The sequence below is a fragment of the Odocoileus virginianus genome, chromosome 16 (genome assembly GCF_023699985.2).
Source record: "Odocoileus virginianus isolate 20LAN1187 ecotype Illinois chromosome 16, Ovbor_1.2, whole genome shotgun sequence".
Lineage (NCBI taxonomy): Eukaryota > Metazoa > Chordata > Mammalia > Artiodactyla > Cervidae > Odocoileus > Odocoileus virginianus.
This window is the reverse complement of record NC_069689.1, coordinates 49884475-49892174: the sequence shown is the minus strand read 5'-3', so window position 1 is coordinate 49892174 and position 7700 is coordinate 49884475. Positions and strand designations below refer to the sequence as shown.

Genomic DNA, 7700 nt, shown 5'->3' with positions numbered 1-7700 from the left:
TGGTAGGAAGAACTGTGAGATTGGGGCTGACATATATACAGTACTATGAATAAAATAGGTAAATAATGAGAACCTACTGTCCAGCACAGGCAACTCGACTCAATGTTCTGTGGCGACCTAAATGGGAAGGAAATCCAAAAAAGAGGGAATATGTGTGCACGTTTGCTGATTCACTTTATTGTGCAGTAGAAACTAACACAGCTTTGTGAAGCAACTATACTCCAAGAAAAATGGGGAAAAAATGCAGGGAGTTCTATTTTTTTAAGAACTATAACAGGGTTAACAGGGCCGAGAGGACTTGGTTCAAACCTTTTAAAATCAAGAAAGTCATTATAACAACAGTGTATCAAAATCAGCCACTTACATGAGTCCAACTGTTGTTCTAAGTGCTGTTTGCGGTTATGCAGCCAAGTTACACTGGTTAAAACAACAGGATTATTTATTCACTGGGTGAAATATATTGGAAAGAGGCAGATGACATGTATGGGCAATTAAAAATAAAAAAACTCAAGGAAGATGGACAGAAGAGGGTACGGCGTTGAGAGAGAAGAGACATGACCTTAGATTTCTATGATCTTTCGACGTTTCACTTTCTGTAGCATTTAATGATTGAAAAATGCTGTTAGTCATTTTCAACTTGTGGTTAGGTGGCAGGAACCACAGAACAGGAACTCCACTGTGGCAGGAGTTTTAGAAGCAAAAAGCTTTTTGTGTGGGTGGGTTCATTTACTATTTTAACTGGGTTGTATCCTTAGTCTCCTTTAAAGGTGTGGTTGCTATTTCTCCTAGGCAGTGCGCTGCCTCCTTTTCTAAGGCATTTTCCCTGTTTCCTTCGGAGCTGCATGGAAAACAGGGAAAAAGCCCAGGTTTGCCACCTACCTCAGGTTTCTCTGACTCCACTGCTCACTTGATTCATTCCTTCAGGCTGGTTATTTCATGGTTCTGAGGTTAACTTTCCTCATCTTATCTGAGGGATGCTATGAACTTTCTCTCAGGTTTATGAGCATTAAACATGATCACGTGTCTCATGCCAAGCACAGAAACTGGTGACCAGTTTAGCTCATCACCAGTAGCTGTTAATGAGAAGTGTGCTTTTCACCATGATGCCAGCACTAATACTTCCTCCTAAGTTTTCACGTTTTCTAACTTTTTATCTCCCCAGCCTCCATTTCCTACCCTACTCTTATTATCACCTAACCTCTCTTAAGTGCTAAACATAGGCTAGAACACTGTGCTAAGTACTTTATATAAATGAATCATTGCTCAGATCTATGCAGGTTTATTACATTAATTCCAGGGTTTTTGTTTTTGTTTTTTTTTTAAAGGGAGAGTTGAATTTCAGACTTTAGGTGAAGTTACTGCTTACACAACCAGTTGCCAAGCCAGGATTGGATTTGAGGTCATTCTGACTTCAGCCTCAGTGAGCTCTTCGAAACCACCAATTACATCAATTACACTCCTCACCAGCTCACAGACCCACAACAACCTATAGAATGCCAGGTCGGTCTGACAGCCAGTTTAGCGTGTTTAACTCTCTTGTATCTAATTTCAAAGCTATTTTCTTGTGGGTGGTGGGGGTGTCTTGTGAATTCCTGACCTCCCAGCGGGCAGGGATCTCACAGAACATCTCCTAAGCACCCAACGCCTTGCAGCGCACAGACTCGGAGCCCAGTAGATGAAGGCTTAATAAGAAAAGAAAGTGACAGGGCAGAGATAAAGAGTAAATACAGTGCATGATTATAGCAGGAGGAAAAGGAAAAGGAAGAAGTAGAAAAAAGTTCACGGGTAAGGAACAAAAGCAAATGTTGACTCAACGCCTTAGTGCCAGTCATCGCACTTAGGCATCTTTAAGAGACTCTTGAGACTGTCACCTCACCTCTAAAGATGAGAAACGGAGCTCCGTGTATCTGGTTGGCCGGCTTCTAGCCACAGTCACGCGCACGTGGCACGGGTTTCCTGAGACCCCTGCCTCCGGCACCTCTTGGGGTCTGCGTGGTAAAAACGGAGGCGGTTCCCCTCCCACCGATCCTCTGCTACTGCTGCTCAGTCGTGTCCGACTCTCTGCGACCCCATGGACTGCAGCCCACCAGGCTCTTCTGTTCCTGGGATTCTCCAGGCAAGAACACTGGAAAAGGTTGCCAAGCCCTCCTCCAGGGGATCTTCCCAACCCAGGGATCTAACCCAGGTCTCCTGCATTGCAGGCGGATTCTTTACCCTCTGAGCCATCTAGGGAGAGACAAGGTGTGCGCATCAGCGAGACAAGCGATTAAGCAATTACAGGTTTGCCAGCTACACTGGTCCACACTTTGTTCTTACCCTGCACTACAACGCAAGGAATCTCAACTCCCTTAACCAGACTTTTTGGACACATTTTCTTTTTCCTGTAAGTCAACTCAGACGAAGGAGATAAACGTAATCGCTTGCTCTTCACCGAGCCAGAAGCCGGCGGCGGAGGCTCCTTGCCGCAGCCCGCGGACCTCCTCCGCGCGGCGCCGGCGCCGGGACGCCAGGGCTGGGGCTCCGGGGCGATGCTCGGCCGCCTTCCCGCTCCGGAGGCGGGGCCTGCGGGGGCGGGGCGCGAAGGCGGGGCCGGCGGGAGGCGGGGCCGAGGAAGTCGCGCTGCCCCGGGCGATGCCCCGGCCCCCGCCGCGTCCCGGTGGCTCTAGGAGCTCGCGAGTGGCGGCGGCAGCAGCCCCGGTAGCTGGGCCCACGCAGGTAAGGGGCTCGCGCCGGCCCCTCTGCAGCTCCCGGGACGCGGCCTTTGATAGGTGAAGCCGCGCGGGCGAGCGGGGCAACCGGGCTGCTCCTTGCTCGTGCTAGGAGGGCAGGGGTGTCCGCTGCCAACAGAACCTGGGATCCTGAGCGGCCGGGAAGGGAAGCCAGTGGAGCTGCCGGTTCGGGAGTCAGAAAGGTACGCCAAGCATCGGGGTGCGGGAGGGCTCTCCAGGGCAGGGCAGCCTGCCCCGGGATCTCTTTGCATTTTGAAGGACCTACGTTTGGTCTCCCTGGGAACTCCTTTCTGAAGAGGCCAGTCCCTCATTTGGGCGGAATTGGATGCACCCCCTTCGTGGAAACCCGGAGAATCCGCTTGGGTTCCTTGCGCAGAGAGCCCACTGATAATTGTGTATAGGTTACAGAGTATCTCGTAACAGTAAAAAAAAAAAAAAAAAAAAATACGGCGGTGGTGGTGGCGAACTCGAGAGGCAATATCTTCAGCAATTAGTTCCCCAGCGCACTGTCCATTTGTTAAGCAAATAGTGCGTTGATGGCTGGTAAATCTGGTTGGGTTTCCACGAAGTGGATTAGAGCGTCTGAAGCAACTTGTGCGCGGTGTGTGGGGATTTCACCCGTGCCTCGGTGCTTACCCGAGCCTGCTCTAGAAATTTCATCTGCATCGGGCACTTGTAGTTACCGAAGAGCCTCGTGGTGAACCTGGGGACTCTAGAAAAACCTGCTTCACCGACGCACCAAATCACAAACAGGTCTATGGATTCGATTCCATTAGCAATCCCTTTTTGCTTGGATCAGCAGCATTTCAATTTAACAGATGTTAGTTGCACGTCTGTCAAGGGGGGAAGCTCTAGGAGAGCACACAGGCTGGTGTGCTGTGAGGCAGCACAGGTGTGGATACAAAAGGGAATATTTGGGCAGTCCTTTCTCACAGGTGGATGTTTAGATAGCACATTGTGCTTTTGTCTTTGCTGCACCTCTTTGATCTCTGGTAATAAGCATTTTAAATGTAGGGGAAATGAAAATCTTTAGAGAGTATTTATCCTTAGCCTGGTCACATCCAAAGTGGCAAGGATTCTCCAAACCATTCTTAAAATAAGGTTAGTTTTGTTGTTCGGTCGCAAAGTCATGTCACATGCTTTGCAGCTCCACCGACAGCAGCACCAGGCTCCTCTGTCCTCCAGTATCTCCCGGAGTTTGCTAAAACTCATGTTCATTGAGTCTTTGATGCCGTCCAACCGTCTCATCCTCTGCTGCCCCCTTCTCCTCCAGCCCTCAGCCTTTCCCAGCATCAGGGTCTTTTCCAATGAGTCCACTCCTCCCATACGGTGGCCAAAGTATTGGCGCTTCAGCATCAGCCCTTCCAGTGGATGTTCAGAATTGATTTCCTTTAGGACTGACCTGTTTGATCTCCTTGCAGTCCATGGAACTCTCAAGAAAAGTCAGCTCTGTACCAAGCATCATGCTAGTCACTTTACTTAAAATGTTGCATAAAATTCACCAAGAAGATGTTACTAGCTCTGAACAGATGAGAAACTAAGGCAGGGAAAAATCCAGGAATTTGTTCACAGGAACTGGTGGACCTGGGAGTTGAGTGTGGATATTTCTGAGTGCAGAATCCATGCTTTTTCACTATTCCAAGTTACTGTGAGACAGTGTAAATATGCAGATTTAATAGAAATGAGCATTCAGATTTACACATCTTGAGAGTTAAAGTTGTCATTTAGCTGCTACGTTGTGACCTGCTCTGCGACCCCATGGACTGTGGCCCCCCAGGCTCCTGTGCCCATGGGATTTCCCAGGAGAGAATACTAGAGTGGGTTGCCATTTCCTTTTCCAGGGGATCTTCGAAATCCAGGGATCAAACTCAAGTCTCCTGCTTGCCAGGTGGATTTTTTGCCACTGAGTCGCCTGGGAAAGTCATCGTGAATAAAACGAACATTGTTTTCATTCTCTTTGGGTTGTTAAACTGAGACTAATCTGGGACAAGATGAACAGTATTTTTAAAAATATGAAATTTATTATGTGTCTTCCTTAGCATGTTTTTAAGGACCTAATATAGCCAAACTGGGCAAATTAGTAAAACTTTATATGTATCCTGTGTGTATTACACATTGAAGTATCAGCTAATTTTCATATTATTCACATGCTTTACTGTATTTCATCTTGATTTCTACCCAGAGTTTACAGGTAAATAGAGGTCACTGTTGCCATCTAGAAAGGACTTTGTGTGTATGTATAAATCTATAACCATAGCTGAATATATATAATATTTATTTTAAAAGGTATATCTGTTTTTCCTTAAATGTCTCTCTAGAAGTACAGAGTACTCCAACATGCTTATTTAGGAGAGAATCCTAAAATACCAATTTAGCCTTTTGAGTGAATGATCCATAACAGCTCAACGGATGATTTCTTTAAGTGCATGTAAACCGCACAAGTGATTTTCAAATTAAAGTTATTATATTGTTTAGGATGAGAATGAAAATAGTACTTAGAATTTTAAATACTATCTTCTGACATGGAGAGCACTTGGTTTCTTAAAACCTTCCTTGCAATTGCTGGTAATTACCTAAGAAAATTGAGGGGTTTCATATCGAAATTATCTTCAGCTGTAGAAGAAAGAGTTTTCTGTTGAAGAAAGGCTTTTTGCCTGTGTTGGGAGGATCAGGTAGATACTCTGCCTGGATTGTGTTTGGCACATTTCGCCCCCACCCCATCTTCGTTGGATAGAGAGATCGGTAAGACACCTTGAACTTCTTAAAAGCATTTGAAGTCTTACCTGGCTGGTGTTTATAAAAGTGTGGTTGGCTTGGTTAAGATGCTGTAAGGAAGGGGCACGATGGATGATGTTTTGGAGAAATTTACAGAAAAGGTAAAGGGCCAAGGAGAAGCGTGTGCATGGGCTGTGAAGGGGGCAGTTCCCGATTTTGTGACACCTGAAAGGTGAACAGAAGGGGATCCTCATTAAGCAAAATAATACCAAATTAGCCATCAAAGTGAATGCTTATCTAGAACAGAAAAAAATCACAACCATTTGCTGGTGATTGCTTTCTTGTTTCTACTGAGATCTTTTGGGGCCCTTTACCAGAAATGCTTACATAAAAATGCTTACTGATTGCATCCTTGTCCCTGAGAACACTCAGCCTCTCCTAGCGAGAGGCTTGAAGCCCTCTGGGGGGCCGATGCCAGTGAGAGACCAGAAATTGAAGCTCCCTTACCTTCAAAGCGTGGGAGCACCCGTTGTGGTTGGAGGCTGAGAATGAATGGTCCACTGAGTGGAGAAGCTGCTGGCTGGGGTGAAGGGATCGTGGGCTCATTGTGGTCTCAGGGCCCTTCCTTTCCAGTAAACAGTTGTGAGAGGAAGCTCCTGTTGGCCCCTGAGACTTTCCATTTTAGTTGGTTCTCCAGGCATGGCTTTGATTGTTGGCGCTCCGGCTTTCATTCTCCGGCGCCATTTATTGAGGGTTCTCTGTGTCCCGTGCACTGCGTGAGGCCAGGTTCTGATTGTCGGGCAGCTCCTGGTCCCCTGGAGCTGATTTCATGGATGACAGTGTGGTGTTCATGCCAGTGCAGAGGTCTGATGCTTGCGTTGAGTTTGGAATCATGGGTGGAGATGCTGGAAGAGCATATGGGGATGTGGACAGTCACAGGAAGCCCCGGAAGTTTGGACCCGTACACCGCCCTCCACTGATGCAGAGAAGCCGCATCGCCAGTAATTTTCCACAAGTCTTTCCAGACCAGTAGCTGCTGCCCCCATATCCCTGAGGTGAACTTGTTAAAAATGCATGTTCTCAGGCCCCATCCCAGGCCACCTGAATCAGAAGCTCTGTGTCCATGGCATAGCAGTCGATGTTTTAAGAAGCCTCCTAGGTGATTCAGGTGCAGGCTATAACGGTTGAGAACCATTGCTTTTAGTGTTTAAGAGAACTGGTAGGGCATAGAATCCCTTGGGAAGATGAGAGGTGTGAGATTAGTACTAAGATTTATATATTACTATTGTAATATAGTTATATTGATAGAGCACTTAGATTATGCCAGGCATTGTGATAAGAAATATTAATTCCTTTAATCATCAATGCAACCCCTGCTCACAAAGAGTTGGACACAACTGAGCAACTCAACAGCAACAACCACCTAAGAGCTATTATCACTCCAGTAATTTATTTAAATTTATTTATTTGGATTCTTTTATTTTTTTTGACAGGGGGTGGGGGGTGGGGCTTCGCTGGTGGCTCAGATGAGAAGAGTCTGCCTGCAATGCGGGAGACCTGGGGTTGTTCCCTGGGTTGGAAAGATCCTCTGGAGGAGGGCCTGGCAACCCACTGCAGTATTCTAGCCTGGAGGATCCCCATGGACAGAGGAGCCTGGCGGGCTACAGTCCATAGGACCTCAAAGAGTCAGACATGACTGTGTCGCTAAGCACAGCATAGCTTCCTTTTTTTAAAATTGGAGTATATAGTTGATTTACAGTGTTTTGTTAGTTTCTGATGTACAGCAAAATGATACAGTTATACATATTACACTGTATCATATTCTTTCCCACTATGGTTTATTATTATAAACCATTATTATGGTTTATTACAGGAAGTTGAATATATTTCCCTATGCCACATAGTAGGACCTTGCTGTTTACTTTTTTCCCCTTGGGCTCTTTCTCGTCTGCCTTCCTGTTAACTGTTGCTGTTTCCTGAGGTCCCATCCTCTGTGGAGATGGATGTGAAGATTGCTCCATTTAAATGTGAGAAAGCCATAGCACAGACAGACAAGGGTGTTGTCCCAGGCCACACCGGTTCAGCCAGGATCCAAGGCAGGCAGTGTGGTTACAGTGCCCGCCTTCCCTCTCTGGGAAGGTGATCGCTGCCTTTGTTTTGTGTTGGTCTTGTGGGAGAGGTCTGGAAGGTGGCTGTGGGTTGTCGCGGCATGGCCCTGTTTGCCGACCACTCAGGGTGAACAGGTTTCTCTTTCGG

At 46.8% G+C, this 7700-nt stretch overlaps 1 protein-coding gene across 2 annotated transcripts in view; it reads left to right on the top strand.

Annotated features, from left to right (window-relative positions):
• Positions 1-2616: 2616 nt before the first annotated feature.
• The window catches only part of MCTP2 (multiple C2 and transmembrane domain containing 2), a 260480-nt gene continuing 255396 nt past the window's right edge, over positions 2617-7700 (top strand). The window contains exon 1 of one of the 2 annotated variants that reach the window (XM_070478182.1): positions 2617-2911. The gene's annotated coding sequence lies outside the window, so the exon portion shown is untranslated. The remainder of the gene's footprint in view (positions 2912-7700) is intronic. The other variant, XM_070478183.1, reaches the window with a different exon arrangement.